This window comes from Orcinus orca, chromosome 20, assembly GCF_937001465.1.
Source record: "Orcinus orca chromosome 20, mOrcOrc1.1, whole genome shotgun sequence".
NCBI lineage: Eukaryota > Metazoa > Chordata > Mammalia > Artiodactyla > Delphinidae > Orcinus > Orcinus orca.
This window is the reverse complement of record NC_064578.1, coordinates 46,077,280-46,096,068: the sequence shown is the minus strand read 5'-3', so window position 1 is coordinate 46,096,068 and position 18,789 is coordinate 46,077,280. Positions and strand designations below refer to the sequence as shown.

At 45.1% G+C, this 18,789-nt stretch overlaps 1 protein-coding gene across 1 annotated transcript in view; it reads left to right on the top strand.

Moving 5' to 3' along the window:
- The window catches only part of LOC101281156 (F-box only protein 27-like), a 28,065-nt gene that overhangs the window by 8,770 nt on the left and 506 nt on the right, over positions 1 to 18,789 (top strand). The gene's annotated exons all lie outside the window — the stretch shown is intronic.

Sequence of the window (18,789 nt, the reverse complement as noted above, 5' to 3'; positions counted from 1 at the left end):
TCTAGGTGGGAAGAGAAAAGGGCCAAACTTCCCAAAGATGGGTTTCAGGTGAACCTAAAAGTTTGCACTGCTTTCTCCTCCAAGTAGAAGGAAACTAGGTTAAAATCCATTCCCAAGACTGGATCGAAGCTTTAGGTAAGCCAGAGGAAAAAGAAGAAAGGAAACATTCCAGCTCTTAGGCCTGGAGGCTGCAGCAGCCCTCCCTGTTCAGGTGGCCATGATGCTAACCCTGAATGCTGAATTTACTTCTAGGGATTTGAGTAAACTCCCAAGGAGGAAAAGAAAAAGGGAAATCTACAACACAATATGGCCTCTCAATTAGCTCTCAAAGGAAAAGGGAAATTTGTATTTTCTGGGTATTTCATCTGCACGTATGATTTTAAAAGATCAATGATCAATGTATACATATATATACGTACATATGTATTATATATATAATACATATGTATTTTATACACACACACAATAGTTTGTTTTCTCTGTATTACTGTTACCAAAAGCTCCGCCTCTCTGTATACCGGTGATGAATCGAATCTCCGAGACAGGGTTTTGGGTGAAGTAGAAAAGAATCGCTTTATTGCTTTGCCAGGCAAAGGGGGCCACAGCAGGCTTCTGCCTCGAAACACTGTGTCCCAACCTGGGAGGATCTGAGGAGGGGTTTTATAACAATGATTCAAAGGTGGGGTCTCTGAAAAGATTAGGGTGTGTGTAGGACCCGCACTCCTTTAATCTTGTCTCTCAGGTGTTCGGTCTTCTAATCTTTCTTTTTTTAAAAAAGCATTTATTTATTTGGCTGCACTGGGTGTTAGTTGCGGCATGCACGCGGGATCTTTTCTTTAGTTGCCGGGGATGGAACCCAGGCCCCCGCATTGGGAGTGCAGAATCTCAACCACTGGACCACGAGGGACGTCCTGGTCTTGTAATCCCGATGAACTTCTCTGGTCCCTTTAATCTGGCCTCAGCCTCCCTTGATTAGCAACTGTCCCTCTGGAACTCAGGGAAGGTCATGAAGGCTGGAGTGTTGCTTACAAGAAACGGGGACAAAAGGGCCTCACTCGGTTTCATTATGACATTTTGACAGCTTTTAAAAGACGTTTCTGGGGCTTCCCTGGTGGCGCAGTGGTTGGGAGTCCGCCTGCCGATGCGGGGGGTGCGGGTTCGTGCCCCGGTCCAGGAAGATCCCACGTGCCGCGGAGCGGCTGGGCCCGTGAGCCATGGCCGCTGGGCCTGCGCGTCTGGAGCCTGTGCTCCACAACGGGAGAGGCCACAACAGTGAGAGGCCCGCGTACCGCCAAAAAAAAAAAAATAATAATAAAAAATATATATATATATATATAAAGGAGAGGTGCCAGAGTTGGGGGAGAGATATGATCTTTATCTTTCAGAGCTACTGGAAGATTTCCTCTCCTCCCCAGCTGAAAGAAAAAAAATGGGAGGAAGCCCAGTGTTGTCTTTCCAGGCTGCTGGACCACTTTGAATTCAAACTGTGAGCCTACCTCTGATGTCTATCCCTCCAACTGGTCACATCTGACAGATCTGACTAGGAGACAGCAGGAGGGGACCCCAGTCACAAATACATCCAGGTGTTGTCCATGCTAACGAGGTGGATGAACCAGCTTCATGGCAAAACAAACTGTTTGGAACTGATTGCCTCAGGCATTCCCCCTGAAAGCTAGGACTGAGCTGAACCACTTGGACTGGTCTGGCAACCCTGGAGTGGGAGGACCCAGGGCAGGCGGCCACACTGGGGGCTCTGTTAACCCATTCTGCCTGACCAATGCGTGTCCTACTTGGGGTGCCCTAACAATTATAAATTCTTTGCTTCTAGGGGTACCATGTGTGCCCTCTGGGGTTGTTCTTCTCATGTATGCGGTGCCCTGACATGCCTCAGCCCTGGAAGGCTTTGACGTCAGCTTCACCTTCTTGGCCAGAGTGTGCAGTGCCTGAGTTGATGCCTCGGGCCAGGAAAAAAAGTTCAAACAGAAGCTTGAAGACTAGAAACTTGAGGAAGCCACCTGATTTTCTGAGACAGACCTTTATGGTTAGTGGGATTTGCTTTACCTGGCTAAATCCAGGACTCCAGGGACTTCCCTGGTGGTCCAGTGGTTAAGAATCCACCTTCCAATGGGGGGATGCAGGTTCGATCCCTGGTCGGGGAAATAAGATCCCACATGCCGCGGGGCAACACTGAGCCCGTGCGCCGCAACTGCTGAGCCCGCACGCTCTGGAGCCTTCTAGCCACAACTAGAGAGAAGCCCGCGCACCACAACAAAGACCCCACGTACCGCAACTAAGACTCGACACGGTCAAATAAATAAATAATAAATCCAGGACTCTGGAGGGCGTAACTGAGGCCAATACTGCAGGTTAATCTCACCCTGTGAGGATCTACTGATAAGAATTTTGCTGTAAAGATGCCCTGGCCAAGGGTCAATGTAGTGGACTGCAGAAAAGAGTTATCACAGCAGGCCAGAGACCCCATTTTTAGAAGAGCCTGCTTACGAGGTTGGCCGGCATCTAGGAGCTTGGTCAGAGTGTCCCCATCATTCTCTAATTGATAAGGATGGCTCACTGAGCTGGAATTGCAGACATGTGGTTTATGCTGAGCACTTTCATTCTTTCTTGGAGTCTGGAATTTTGATATATGTCAGCAGACGGTGCCTATGTGAGCAGCCCCCAATAAAAACGCTGGATGCTGAAATTCTAATGGACTTCCCACGACGGAAACAACACACACATGTTGCTGCATTTTGTTATGCTCTGTGAGCCCTCATGGAAGGAAGAGAACGTAAGGAAGCCTGCACATGATTACTCCAGAACCCATCCATGTCTTTTTTCCTTACCATCTGGCTGTGTGTCCTTAGTACCTGTTGTCATAAATCTTCGCTGAGTACAACTGTACGCTGACTCCCATGAGTCATTCTAGAAAATCTCTAAACATGGCAGTGGTCTTGGGGACTCCCAACACTGTACCTCTAATCCTTAGATTCCATCCAAGTTTTGCCAAATGTTCCAATGGCTTGTTTTGTTTTGTTTGTAGCAAAAAGATCCAGGTCAAAATCATGTGCAATGGCTTGGACGTTCCTTAAAAAACTAAAAATAGTGTTGCCATATGATCTAGTAATTCCACTCCTGGGCGTATATGTGGACAAAACCATAATTTGAAAACATAGGGACTTTCCTGGTGGTCCAGTGGGTAAGACTCTGTGCTCCCAATGCAGGGGGCCCAGGTTCGATCCCTGGTCGGGGAACTAGATCCCACATGCATGCCGCAATTAAGAAGTCCGAATGCCTAAGATTCCACATGCCGCAACTATGAGCCCTCATGCCGCAACGAAGATCCTGTGTGCCGCGACTAAGACCTGGTGCAGCCTAAATAAATATTTTTTTAAAAGATACATACATCCCAATGTTCATTGCACTGTTTACAATAGCCAAGACATGGAAGCAACCTAAATGCCCATTGACAGAGGAATGGATAAAAAAAGATGTGGTACATAAAAAAAGACGTGGTACATGTCAAAGGAATATTACTCTGCCATAAAAAGAATGAAATAATGCCATTTGTAGCAACAGGGATGGACCTAGAGATTATCACACTAAGTGAAATAAATCAGACAGAGAAAGGCAAATATCTTATGATATCACTTATATGTGGAATCTAAAAAAATGATACAAATGAACTTATTTACAAAACAGAAACAGACTCACAGACTTAGAGAATGAATTTATGGTTACCAAAGGGGAAACGTGGGGAGGAAGGATAAATTTGGAGTTTGGGATTAACATATACACTACTATATACAAAATAGATAACCAACAAGGACCTACTGTATAGCACAGAGAACTCTATTCAATATTCTGTAATAACCTAAATGGGAAAAGGATCTGAAAATGAATAGATACATGTATATGTATAACTGAATCACCTTGCTGTACTAACACCACATTGTAAATCAACTATACTCCAATATAAAACAAAAAAAATTTTAAAAAGGCAAAAAAATCACGTGCAGTGGCTTCTGGTTGTCATGTCTCCATAGTCTCCTCCGGTCGGCAATATTTCCTCCATCTCTTTTTTACTTTCATGATATTGACAGTTTCAGACCTTGTAAGCCAGTTTTGCTTTGCAGAATGTTCCTCAATTTGTTTTTTTCTGACGTTTCCTTATAGATTCAGATTATGCCTCTTTGGCAAGAATATCACAGAAGTGACTTTTTTGTCCTTATTGCATCCCATCAGGTGATACATGATTTCAATTTGTCCTGTTACTTACGATGCTCACCTTGATCACTAGATTTAAGGTGGTGTCTGTCAGCCTTCACTGTCAAGCTACTCTTTTCCCTTTCTAAATAGCGTTTTGTGGGTAGTACCATTAGGCCTGCTTGTAAGGTTGACCCTTGACTGACTTCCGGAAACTTGCATTTTGGGAGTGACAAGGACTGATAAGGATGATTCTCTGTGCCTGGAATTATGTGAACAATATGGTTTATGCTACTTTCCTTCTGGAATTTTGGTACATGCTACCAAATTAGGAATTAGGTACATGCTGTGTTCAGCATAAACCACATTGTTTGCACAAAGAGTCTAGCCACAGCAAATCACCCTTATCTGTTAGGGAATGGTGGGAACACTTCCAAAAGCCAGGTTTCCAGATGCCAGCCAAGAGCCAGTCTTTTTTTTTTTCCTCTATAAATTTATTTATTTTTGGCTGCCTTGGGTCTTCGTTGCTGCGTGTGGGCTTTCTCTAGTTGCAGGGAGCAGGGGCTACTCTTCATTGCAGTGTGAAGGCTTCTCATTGTGGTGGCTTCTCTTGTTGCAGAGCACTAGGCACATGGGCTTCAGTAGTTGTGGCACACGGGCTCAGTAGTTGTGGCACACAGGTTTTGTCGCTCCATGGCACGTGGGATCTTCCCGGACCAGGGCTCGAACCTGTGTCGCCTGAATTGGCAGGCGGATTCTTAACCACTGCACCACAAGGGAAGTCCAAGAGGCAATCTTGTAAGCCGGTCCTTCTAAAGATAGAAGCCTCAGGCCAGCTGTGTTGACTCTTTTCTTCACAGTTCTCCATTCAGTTCTACGTGAATGTAGCCACAGCCCCAAATCTCTTTTAGTTGCTGTTCTAAAATATAAGGAACTTCCTTTTCATCTCTCTATTTGAGCAGCCCAACCCTCTCTCCCTTGACTAGAGGGTTGCAAACTTCAGGCCAGCTGAATCAATAGCTTGAGTGTGATGCCAACATCTTCCATATGATGTTTGCATCTGGGTTGCCTTCTACTGTCTCGTGGAGACATTGCATGGAAGCTTTTGAGAAGGAGTCTGAATGACAGGAGCACACAGTGTTAGCTTGTCCAACTTTCCTAGGTGGTGAGTGTCTGGAGTCTTGTTACCTTAGACTACAGGCCACAGGCAGAGAAGAATCCCTTAGTAGAGTCCAGTTCCTTCCATCCCTACTTACAAACTGGCCAGTTCCTGCCTGAGCTCATCTCTCTTATAAGGATATTGCAAAAAGCAAATATGGGTAGTATACACACCAACAATACTCTGAGTTTTCCAACCAGTTCCCTAGGGCTACAAGTTCAGGTGAACAATGGGCCGCTAACCTCACTGTCAAAGAAGAGAGTTCTACAAAATGTTTTCTCCTGGCACAATAAAGGCCACCGGTTCTCATCCTACGATAGCCAGTCTGCCACCTGCTGCATGATCACTAAGACAATGCCACATGTCTTAGAGTTTTATTTTCTACATCAGCATTCCACTTCTGGTATCAATTTCTATATTAAGGTGCAGCCTAGGCTGTTGTAACAGACTTGAACACACAGTATCTACAAAACATGGAAGCTCATATCTTAGTTAATAATTTATAGGTTGGTGCGCGGTCTGGGGCAGATAGATGGATCTGATCCTTGACCTATCATTTCTACCATCTTCAACATGTGTCTTCCATCTCCAGATCCAAGAAAGCTGCTAAAATTGCTCTGTCTCAACCAGTGGGGAAGGGGAGAAGGGGAAGTATGGGAAATTGGGATTGTTTTCAAGGAGATGAGCTAGAAGTCACATACGATATCTCTACTCACATCCCATATCCCACTGGCCTGAATTTAGTCACATGGCCACATCTAGCTGCAAAGGAGACTGGGAAAAGTAGTTTGTGACTGGGTGGCCAGCTAAAACTTGGGGGCTTTTAATAGTAAAAGGAAGAAAGGGAAAATGGAGGGCTTCCCTGGTGGCACAGTGGTTAAGAATTCACCTGCCAATGCAGGGGACACGGGTTCGAGCCCTGGTCCAGGACGATCCCACATGACGCGGAGCAACTAAGCCCCTGTGCCACAACTACTGAGCCTGCACTCTAGGGCCATGAGCCACAACTACTGAGCCTACGTGCCTAGAGCCTGTGCTCCGCAACAAGAGAAGCCACTGCAATGAGAAGCCCACGCACCACAATGAAGAGTAGCCCCCACTCGCCACAACTAGAGAAAGCCCGCGCACAGCGAAGACCCAATGCAGCCAAAAATAAATAAATAAATTTTTTTCAAAAAAAGCAAGAAAGGGAAAATGGATATGAGGAAACTGTTGAAGTTAGCAGTCTCTGTCATGGACCATGTGAGATTAACTACTTGATGTCCTCCAATGTCCATCCTGCCCTTGATATCTCTGATCACAAGGCTTCCTAAAATAAAAACTATATTTCCCAGCTTCCCTTGCAGCCAAGTGTGGCCATGTGACTAAGTCCCAGCTGGTGGAATGTAGGGAAAGTGATGTTCACAACTTCTAAGATATGACTTTAGGGTGGGGGGCAGCATGCCCCTTCTACACCTTCTTCAGCATTCCTGCTTCTTGGAAGGTGGATGTGGTGGCTGTAGTTACATCGTGGGCCATGAGGACAAGAGCCACATCCTAATTAATGTTGGCAGAATGAGAAGCCAGAAGCAGCTTAGATCCTAGAGCCACCATGCCCAACCTGCACAGCCTACTCCTGAATTTTCCCCTAGAGAGAAATAAACTTATATCTTTTTTTAAACATCTTTATTAGAGTATAATTGCTTTACAATGGTGTGTTAGTTTCTGCTTTATAACAAAGTGAATCAGTTATACATATACATATGTTCCCATATCTCTTCCCTTTTGCATCTCCGTCCCTCCTACCCTCCCTATCCCACCCCTCTAGGTGGTCACAAATCACCGAGCTGATCTCCCTGTGCTATGCGGCTGCTTCCCACTAGCTATCTATCTTACATTTGGTAGTGTATGTATGTCCATGCCACTCTCTCACTTTGTCACAGCTTACCCTTCCCCCTCCCCGTGTCCTCAAGTCCATTCTCTAGTAGGTCTGTGTCTTTATTCCCATCTTGCCCCTAGGTTCTTCATGACCTTTTTTTTTTCCCCTTAGATTCCGTATATATGTTTTAGCATATGGTATTTGTTTTTCTCTTTCTGACTTACTTCACTCTGTATGACAGTCTCTAGGTCCATCCACCTCACTACAAATAACTCAATTTCGTTTCTTTTTGTGGCTGAGTAATATTCCATTGTATATATGTGCCACATCTTCTTTATCCATTCATCTGTCGATGGACACTTAGGTTGCTTCCATGTCCTGGCTATTGTAAATAGAGATGCAATGAACATTGTGGTACATGACTCTTTGAATTATGGTTTTCTCAGGGTATATGCCCAGTACTGGGATTGCTGGGTTGTATGGTAGTTCTATTTTTAGCTTTTTAAGGAACCTCCATACTGTTCTCCATAGTGGCTGTATCAATTTACATTCCCACCAACAGTGCAAGAGGGTTCCCTTTTCTCCACACCCCCTCCAGCATTTATTGTTTGTAGATCTTTTGATGATGGCCATTCTGACCCGTGTGAGATGATATCTCACTGTAGTTTTGATTTGCATTTCTCTAATGATTAATGATGTTGAGCATTCTTTCATGTGTTTGTTAGCAGTCTGTATATCTTCTTTGGAGAAATGTCTATTTAGGCCTTCTGCCCATTTTTGGACTGGGTTGTCTGTTTTTTTAATGTTGAGCTGCATGAGCTGCTTGTAAATTTTGGAGATTAATCCTTTGTCAGTTGCTTCATTTGCAAATATTTTCTCCCATTCTGAGGGTTGTCTTTTTGTCTTGTTTATGGTTTCCTTTGCTGTGCAAAAGCTTTTAAGTTTCATTAGGTCCCATTTGAAAATAAACTGAAATCTTGTTTAAGTTACTATGATTTTGAGTGTCTATTTTACATAGTCAAACCCAAATTCTAATGAACACAGAGAATGTCGTAGTTTCATATTCATCTTTTGCAACTTGCTCTTTTCACTCAACATTACATTTCTTACATGTATCCATATGGATTTGTGTATATCTAATTCATTAAAAATTGTTTTTACATGGTTCCTTCAGGAGTTGTTTCCCTGAGACTCTTTATTTTATTGTGGTAAAATAAACATAGCATGAACGATTTTTTTTTTTTTTTTTTTTTTTGCGGTACGCGGGCCTCTCACTGCTGTGGCCTCTCCCGTTGCGGAGCACAGGCTCCGGACGCGCAGGCTCAGCGGCCATGGCTCACGGGCACAGCCGCTCCACAGCATGTGGGATCTTCCCGGACCGGGGCACGAACCCGTGTCCCCTGCATCGGCAGGCGGACTCCCAACCACTGTGCCACCAGGGAAGCCCAGCATGAACGATTTTTAAGCATACAATTCTGTGGCATTAGGTACCTTCACAATGTTGTACAACCACCACTATCCATTCCAGAACTTTTTTATCATCTCAAATAGATATTTTGTACCCACTAAACAATAACTCCCCATTCTTCCTCCCCACCCCCAGCCCCTGGTAACCTCTATCCTACTTTCTGTCTCTATAAAATTGCCTATTCCAGGCACCTCATAAAAGTGGAATCTTACAATATTTGTCCTTTTGTGTCTGGTCTAATTCATTCATCTTAACTACTCTATGACGTAGCATCTGTCTCCTTGTTGAGGTCATCTTTGTCATCCTTTAATGAAGTCTCATAATTTACTCCAAAATGAACTTGAACATCTTTTCTTGGCATTTGGGCTCTGCACCTTACTTTTTGTTGTATAAGAGAATGGACTCTTTTCTAAGAATTATATTTTCTAATTGGTCATTGCTATTATTAGAGGAGTCTTAATGATATTTTTGTATGTTGATCTTTAATCCAGCAGACTGGCTGAAATTTCGTTTTTGTTTTTTACAGGGAAGTTTTCTAATTAACTTGGATATTTTGAAGGTTTCCAGTGGGGTCCTTATATCACGCTGATGCTTCCCTTTTATCTCTAGTTGTTCACAAAGGTTTTGTTATAAATGAGTGTTGAACTCCATCTAATGTTTCATCTCCCTTAATTTGATAATATGGTGTGTCACATTAGTAGATTAAAAAAATTTTTTTTGATGTGAAATTGTCATAGGTAGGAAAGCGGACTGGTTGCTATGATATGCCACCCAAATACCCTCTTCAGGATGGAGGAATTGTTTCCACCAGCTGTCAGGAGTGTTGGCAGCTGGTGGCTTAGAGCTGAGCATCTGTCTGGTCAATGCCCTCAGCTGAAGAAAACCATCTCGCTTAAGCTTATGTCCCTTTCCTAGGGGCAGCCCATATTCCATGTCTGGTCAATGAGGGGACAAAAGCCTGGCTCCAGGGACTTCCCTGGTGGCCCAGTGGGTAAGATTCCGCGCTTTCAATGCAGGGGGCCCAGGTTCGATCCCTGGTCGGGGAACTAGATCCCACATGCCGCAACTAAACACGCCACAACGAAGATCTGCGCAGCCAAAATAAATTAATTAATAAAATTTTTAAAAAAAGCCTGGCTCCATGCCTCAATTAGGGACAACCCAGAAGGCCAGCCCACTCCAGTTTCCCTGTAGGATGGACTGAGGCCCTGCTGCAACCACGTCAGCTTCTCCCTGTGCCTTTCCTGCCTCCTCTCTTCCTTATAAATGTTGCCCCAGAGAGCTCTTCCCAGAAACCAGCTGTTTGGGCTGCAAATCTCTACCTCAAAGTCTGTTTCCTAGGAAACCCTACGTGTCAAAAATGTGAATGTTATGTGTGTTTATTTATTTATTTATTTTTGGCTGTGTTGGGTCTTCGTTGCTGCACACGGGCTTTCTCTAGTTGCGGCGAGCAGGGGCTACTCTTCGTTGCTGTGCACGTGCTTCTCATTGCGGTGGCTTCTCTTGTTGCGGAGCACCGGCTCTAGGTGCACAGGCTTCAGTAGCTGTGGAGCACGGGCTTAGTTGCTCCGCGGCATGTGGGATCTTCCCGGACCAGGGCTTGAACCCGCGTCCCCTGCATTGGCAGGCGGATTCTTAACCACTGTGCCACCAAGGAAGTCCCATGTGTGTTTATTTTTAAACAAAAATAAAATAAATATTTATGTGTCCACCAACTAAGTTCTGGAATAGAACATTGCCAGTGCCTTAGAAGCCCCTTGTGGGTCCTTCCCCGTCTTTCCCCTTCCAGCTTACTCAGATATCATCAACATCTTGATATTTGGTAATAATCTCTTGGTGTGTGTGTGTGTGTCTGTGTGTGTGTTTAGTGTTTTGTACCTATGTATTGCATCTATATCTATATCTATCTATCTATCTATCTATCTATCTATCTATCTATATCTTTGCTTTTGAATTATACAGCATGTATTCTATGACCTGCTTCTTTCATTCAGCATCGAAGTGAGATTCACCCATTTTGATGACATAGCTATCGCTTGTTAATTTTGTTCATTATGTGAATAAACTACAATATGCGCGTCTGTTCCACTCTTGACAGACATGTGTGTTGTCTCCAGTTTCGCGACTATTATTACTCACTGCTGCAATGAACGTTCTCATACCTGCCTCTGAGGTCATGGGCACAAGTGTCTCTAGGGCAGGGTTTCTTAACCTCAGCACTACCGCCATTTTGGCCTGGATAATCCTTGGCCGTAAGGGACTGTCCTGGGGTTCGTAGAACACTTAGCAGCATCCTTATTTTCATATTTAAACAATCATAAAGAATTTCAATCCAGGACTTCCCTAGTGGTCCAGTGGTTAAGAATCCACCTACCAATGCAGGGGACACGGGTTCGAGCCCTGGTCTGGGAACGAAGATCCCACATGCCATGGGGCAACTAAGTCCACACGCTCTGGAGCCCTTCAAAATACAGGCAAAATCTGCCGCATCTCTGCCACCACCTGGCTCTGGTCCTGGGCAGGATTACCTCTCACCTCAGTTATGATTCATCTAGTTCAGAGACAGCAGGACCCAGGAAGGCGCCCCGCACGTAGTAGGTGCTGCATGCAGTAGGAGCTCATGTCCAGGCTGACTGATTGGCCTCCTCACCCCCTCTTGGCTGGGCTGTGAATTCACTTGGCCAGCGTCCTGCCATCCTTCCACTGTCCCCCTCCAGCACCCCCGCAAGAGCCCGATCTCTGATCTTCCTTCACGTCGACCCCTTGCATCCCCTCCTCCAGGCCATGGGGCCTCTGGGGTTTTTAAGAATTTGAACCTAGAGAATTCCCTGGTGGTCCAGCGGTTAGGACTCAGCGTTTTCACTGCCGTGGCCCGGGTTCAATCCCTGGTCAGGGAAGTAAGATCCCCTAAGCCACATGGCACCGCCAAAACAAAAACAAAAACAATTTGAGCTCAGCTGCTCCCCTCACACCCAGGGTGGTTAATTCCAGGCTGGTTGTACCCTTGCCACACTCCCATTCCGTTGACATAATAGTGGGAGTTGATCCATCCCAGGGACAATCTCCAAATCTCTGATCTCCAATCCCTGTGGGACCTTCTAAGACATCCCCGTTCATCTCCGGATCACAGCCCTGACTTCAGCCTGGTCAGGAGCAGAGCCAGGCAAAGGGATGCTACATGATGCCATTAACACACTGGACGTCATTTAACTACCTCCTGGGGTTATGGCCAGGCCCAACAGTGAGACTTAGGAAAGAAGGCAGAATAGAGCTGGGCAGTAAACAGACCAGCTGATGCCAATCCAGATGTGAACCACCCGGCTAGTGCCGCAGACTTTCTCTGATTTCACTGGCTGTGAAATTGTACACATGTCAGGTAATGGTACAGCCCGACATGGGATGCAACCCAGGGGACCAGAACTTGGTAGACTGCGAAGCCGCTTTGTTTTGGTAACTATTTAAAAGGGGCCCCGTGGGTTTCTTCATAACCAGCAAGTCAGAGCTCCTGTTCCAGTCCCAAATTCCCGGCCAAGAATCGCCCTCACCTCACTAGTAAAATTTTCCTTATGAGTGTCTTTTAATGCCCAGTTAGTTGTAAGAAGGCTTACAATCAGAGAAAGTCAGGTGAACCCACAGAATTAATAGTTTTGTGTTATGTTTAAGAACCATCTGGGATATTTGGTATTTAATATATTTGAAATGTTTAAGAGAATCTGGCATAGGAGAAAATGTGACGAATGTGTCCTGCAAATGTAAGTCTTCCAACTTGAAGTGTGTAATTGAGTAATACATTATTTTAGACGTGTAATGTGTCACTGAAATGTGAAAGGGATTTTTTCAAACAGAGTAAATGGTACTAGAATATTTAAAAGACCTTGACACTCTTGTAATTTATTGTAAGAGTTAAATACTTGGGAAGGTTTCGCTTTGTAGAAGCTTCTGTTGAGTGTCCAAAGAAAATTAAACAGTTAAGGACTTCCCTGGTGGCACAGTGGTTAAGCATCCACCTGCCAATGCAGGGGACATGGGTTCGAGCCCTGGTCCGGGAAGATCCCACATGCCGCGGAGCAACAAAGCCCATGCGCCACAACTACTGAGCCTGCGCTCTAGAGCCCACAAGCCACAACTACGGAGCCCGTGTTTCACAACTACTGAAGCCCGCGTGCCTAAAGCCCGTGCTCCGCAACAAGAGAAGCCACCGCAATGAGAAGCCCGTGCACTGCAACCAAGAGTAGCCCCCACTTGCCGCAACTAGAGAAAGCCCGCGCAGCAAGGAAGACCCAACGCAGCCAAACATAAATAAATATATTTTAAAAATGTAAGTTGGGGTTTTATTAAGCCACATTGATGAAGGGCTTTGGATTTGACTGTATAGAAACAGGTCCTGCTCAGGGACTTCCCTGGTGGTCCAGTGGTTAAGAGTCTGCCTTCCAATGCTGGGGACTTGGGTTCAATCACTGGTTGGGGAACTAGAATCCCACATGCTGGGGGGCAACTAAGCCCAGGCGCCACAATGAAGAGCCCGCGTGCCGCAACTAAGAGCCGACGCAGCCAAATAAATATTAAAAAAAGGAAGAAAAAGAAACAGATCCTGCTCAGAACAAAGAGTGCCAGCCTATCTGCTTGTTCAGAGCCAATACCGTGGACAGTTTTGAGGAAAGACCACATCAGTGGGCTGCTGCGGTGGGTGCCCCCCCATCTCCTCACTGGTCCTGAATCATCGGCCATCCCGAAACTGGCTCCACCTCCACCCAGAACCTCAGCAGCTCTGAGGCAATAACTCTGACTCTTTACATTGGCAAATAAAATCATACTCCCAACAGGAAAGAAGAATACACATTGGAACAGCCACGTAAAGAAACAAATTCAAACCCACGGTGTCAGCACATTTGTGACATGTGTCAGTACAAGTAATTAGTTTTATAATCATTATAATATCACACAATTGCCTCATCTATTCGTTAAGGTATTTACAACGTTTGCAAAGATCTGATATGAGACTTGTGAAGGGTTTAAGTGATTACATTTGGAAGGAGTGTTTAATTGGTTAGGGAATTCTGATATAGAAGAATAACTGCTTAACGATTTTATCAAAGAACAAAGATTAGTTAGTATTCCTGTTGACACGCAAGCCCCATGGTTGTGAGCAAATCCAGCAGCACGGAAAAATGGCTGCTTGCATACATTACTGGTGAGTAATGGGTAATTCTGCAGTAGCTAAGAAAATTTTATGCTGCACATACTTTTTCATAAGTATCACTTTTTTATTGAGATAGAATTCACATAACAAAACAATTAATCATTGTAAAGTGTTTGAGTCCGTGGTTTCTAGTATATTTAGAATCTTGTGCAATCATCACCACTATCTAATTCCAGAACATTATCATCTCCCCGTTCTCTGCAATTCCCCCAGCCCTTGGCAACCACTAGTCTACTTTCTGCCTCTGTAAATTGGCCTATTCTGGTCATTTCCATGTAAATGGAATCGGTACAGCATGTGGCCTTCTGTGTCTGGCTCCTTTAACTTATCAACAGGATTTCAAGGTTCACCCACGTGGTAACATGTGTCCATATTTCCTTTCTTTTTCTGGCTCAGTAATCCCATTTCAATAATTCCATTGCATGGAAATATCACATTATGCTTATCTATTCATTAATTAATGGACACTTGGGTTGTTTCCATCTTTTGGCTATTATGAATAATCCTGCTATGAACACTTGTACAAGTTTTTGTGTGGAGATAAGTTTTTCTTTCTCTACAGTATATACCTAGGAGTGGAATTGCGGGTTTTATGGGAACTCTAAGTTCAACTTTTTGAGCAACTGTCAGATTGCTGTCCAAAGCAGCTACACCATTTTATGTTTTCACCAGCAGGAGTGTATGAGGGTTCCGATTTACCTGCACCCTCAGCAACACCTGTCATTGTTCCTTTTTAAAATTACAACCATGCACATATCTTGTGATCCAGCAGTTCCGCTTTTAGAAATATACACATACTATGATGACACACACTGTATATGGCAACACTGTTGGTAACAACAAAATATTAGAAATACCCTGTATTTCCATCAGTAAAGGATGAGAGTAAAACATGGGGTACCCCCATACATAAAAGTAAATAAATAAGGAAGCTCTCTATGTAATGATATGGAAAGATCATCAAAGTATATTAAATGAGGGGAGGTGGGGGAGGGATGGATTGGGAGTTTGGGATTAGCAGATGCAAACGATTATATATAGAATGGATAAACAACAAAGTCCTATTGTAGAGCATAGAGAACTATATTCAATATCCTGTAATAAACCATAAAGGAAAAGGATTTTTAAAATATATATTATACGGTAAAAGCAAAGTGTCAAACAGGGAGTACATGGTATGTTATTGTTTATTTGAAGAGAGTGTGTGTCTGCATAATTCCTTGTACATGTATAGAAAATCTCTGCAAGAACATGTCTGAATCGAGGGGAAAACTGGGGTAGCTGAGGGCAGTGGTAGAAGAGAGATTAGCCCTAGAAACCTTTTTTATACTTTTAAATTTTTATACCTTGTAAATATATTATCCAATTCAAAATAAATACAATGAGAAACTTTAAAACACTGAAAGCTAAACAAAACAGATCTGTAGGCCTGACAGAAGCTGGAGGCGACTTCTGTGTCATCCAGTTTGACCTTCACGCCACAAAGAAAATGACAACACGGTGAGACAGCAAAGTGACCTGCCTCGGGTCACTCAGTAATCAGCGGTGTCACCAGGAGATAAAGTCTGACCCAGAGCCCCCCCCCCCCAACCCCACCCCCGGTCTTAGCACCTTAGAGGTTATGATACATTCCCATTTCTATAAAGTAATGGAATGAAAAAGGAAATCAGCTGACAAAGGGCTGGGGGAGGAGACTGGATTCATTTCCTGTTGCTGCTGCAACGAATGATCATAAACTCAATGGCTTAACACAACAAAAGTTATTCTTTTACAGTTCTGGAGGTTACAAGCCTGTAAAATATTTTGTGCCGCATTCGGCAGTATTCACAGGTCCCAGGGATTAGGGCACAGATATGTTCAGGGGGTCTTTACTCAGCCTACTGCAGAGACCACCCACATGTAAGAGATTCCCACACTTTTCTGGTAGGCAAACCTGCTAGAGGCTTGGGGATATGAATCAGAGTGAAGAGGTCATCGCACTCAGGACAGGACTGCAGGGAAGAGGGAGCCCAGCATGACCCGGGCTGTAGGAGACAGGCAGGAGTGAGAAAAAAGGGCCAAGGCAGGCTCAGATGATAGTTTTTCCACACTTCCTGCACCCTTTCCTCCCCCCTTCCCCAGGGCACAGGCCACCCAACATTCATGGGCAGGACAACAAGAATCGAAGGGCGCTTCCCTAAAGAGATCCAGCTCTCTGCCAGCCTGAGGTGGTAACTAGGCTAGGTGTCAGCTTCTGGAAAAAGCCAGTCCTATTTCGGCACTTGTGGAGGAGGGGAGGGGCAGCCGGAAGTGGGGCTTCTGGTCTCTCACCATCCACATGTGAGGCTGGCCCGACAGCAAGCCCCACGCCCAGACACAAAGCTCCCATTCACCCGAGACCTGGCGGGAAAACAGTCCAACATTTATAACAGGAAGCACAGTCCCATCACCTACCAGACAGCAGCCTTGCTCCTCAGTTGAGAATGGCAAGGAACAAGCTAGATCATCAGACAGGAAAAGAAAACTAGCCCCGAGCAAGACAGAACCCAAAGGAAATCACCAATTCAAGACCCAATCAAGGGGACTTCCCTGGTGGCGCAGTGGTTAAGAATCCGCCTGCCAATTCAGGGGACATGGGTTCGATCCCTGGCCCGGGAATATCCCACATGCCACGGATCAACTAAGTCCATGTGCCACAACCACTGAGCCCGCTCTCTAGAGCCCGGGAAACACAACTGCTGAAGTCTGCACACCTAGAGCCCATGCTCTGCAACAAGAGAAGCCACTGCAATGAGAAGCCCGCACACTGCAATGAAGAGTAGCCCCCGCTCACCGCAACTAGAGAAAGCTGGCGTGCAGCAACGAAGACCCAACGCAGCCAAAAATAAATAAATAAGTAGTTATTAAAAAAAAAAAATAGGGAATTCCCTGGAGGTCCAGTGGTTCGGACTCTTCACTTCCCCTGCACGGGGCCTGGGTTCCATCCCTGGTCGGGGAACTAAGACCCCACAAGCTGTGCAGTGAGGCTCAATAAATAAATAACAACTTAAAAACATCGTTATAGTTTCTTACCCACAAACTTTCGTCATAAATTAGGCCCCAATGTCTTCAAGCAATAAGACCTGACTGAACTGACATCAGGTACTCATAACTATTGCACTAAGTAGTTCTTTCTACACACAATTTAACGCAGAAATATCACATGATCATGGAATGCTGCCCTGATCCTGCTGGGAATACTGCAGATTGCTGTATATATGTTATATGCATTCTACTGCCTTCTAAATTTGAAAAGTAAAAAATAAACAATCCGGAATCCAAACCATCTAGTCCTAGGCCTTTCAGATAAGGGACTGTGTGTGGATCGATACTGTACACGCTACCAATAATACAACAATTTTACAACCCACCGCAGAAAATGCTTCGAAAGGCAGATGGTACAAATAACGAGAGCTGACGTTTACTGCGCGCTGCAGGCACGGACCTCACGCCGTCCTCATGATGGCGTTGTGGTGCCTTTCTGAGGCTTCCGGCGGAGGGGACCTGGGGAACCGAGGCTTAAACCCTTTCCTGTGTGACCACCAAGCCAGTGACTTGCACCTCGTGCAAAGCCTACGTATCTCTGGGCCTCAGTTTCTCAGGAGAGGTGCCCATGGAATAATGCATATTCCATTTAGCATAGTTGATAGGGACAGAGTAAAGGGACAAAGTAGGTGATTAGTTAATCCCACTAGGGGATTTTAAGTAGAGAAAAAAGTATGGGAGACCCCTGTAAGTTAATGATCACTCAAGAAAGCATGTTTGCTTAACTACAACACCAAGCAGCCTCGCTTAGCAACAAAACCATGCAACAGAAGCATGAGACATGCCCCAAAACAATAAAACGATGGTGGCATGAGACCCATGTCTTGCCCAGTGAGCTCAGTAGGTTAATGATTCCTAGGACATGCTCCTCTGGGCACACTGAAAACAAAAATATAAGGAAAGGGTGACATTATACTGAACCCTGAGATGATTTACATTTTTTTAGCATACGTTACCGCCTTTTTGCTCATTTCCATTGCGCCGTGACAGTCCCGGCTTGACCATGGAGGGACAAGAAAACTCCCCCACCTCACATGGAGGAGGAGCTGATGATGGAAGCTCACCATCTACTCAAGAATGAGGAAAAAGGTGGTCTTCTCCCCCTCTCCACTTTTCCTTTGATTATAAAACTGTAGCCCACTAAGTTCTCCAGGCATGGCACTCCCTTGCCCACCAGCTTGTAGGCCTCAAAAGCGTCCTATACTAATACTGTAAACTCTTTTCTTACCTGTCACTCTGCCTCTCCCTGAAGTCTCTCTACCGGGAGACAGAGGAACTTAGGCTCTGCTAAGTACAGAGATGTGTTCTATCAGTTTCAGTGCCCGTGATGAGTGAGCGCTGGGGTAACTGGGACTGGTGACGATTTCCTAGGTTGTGGGAGGCCTGGAGCTCAGAAGACTGGCTCTGGGGAGGCTAAGGTCAGTCCTTGAGGTTCCTTGCGCAGTACAGGGCAATCCGAAGAAACTGTGCAGGGCCAAGGGCAGAGGTCAAGAGAGAAATGGGTCTTGGCCCCATCCTTACTGTGAACCTCGGATTAATTACCTTGTCTGCAATTTAGGGGAGGGGGCAGGTTTCTAATGTAGGAGCGCCCAGGTTGTCACCCCAGAGAGGTATGTTTGGCAGAGAGGCTCAACTTAAGAACAAGCCTGGGCTTCTGAGACACTACCACCCCGGGGACACAATGTAAATTCGAGAGAACCCCTGTGGATAGAAGCTTCTATCCAAGTGTTTCACACCAAGCCCAGGGTCGAGGTCACAGCTCGGCCATTTACTAGAAGTTGACGTATGGTGGGAGAGATGTTGTGAACGGCGAGGCGGTTGTAGGCAGGTGGCGGGAA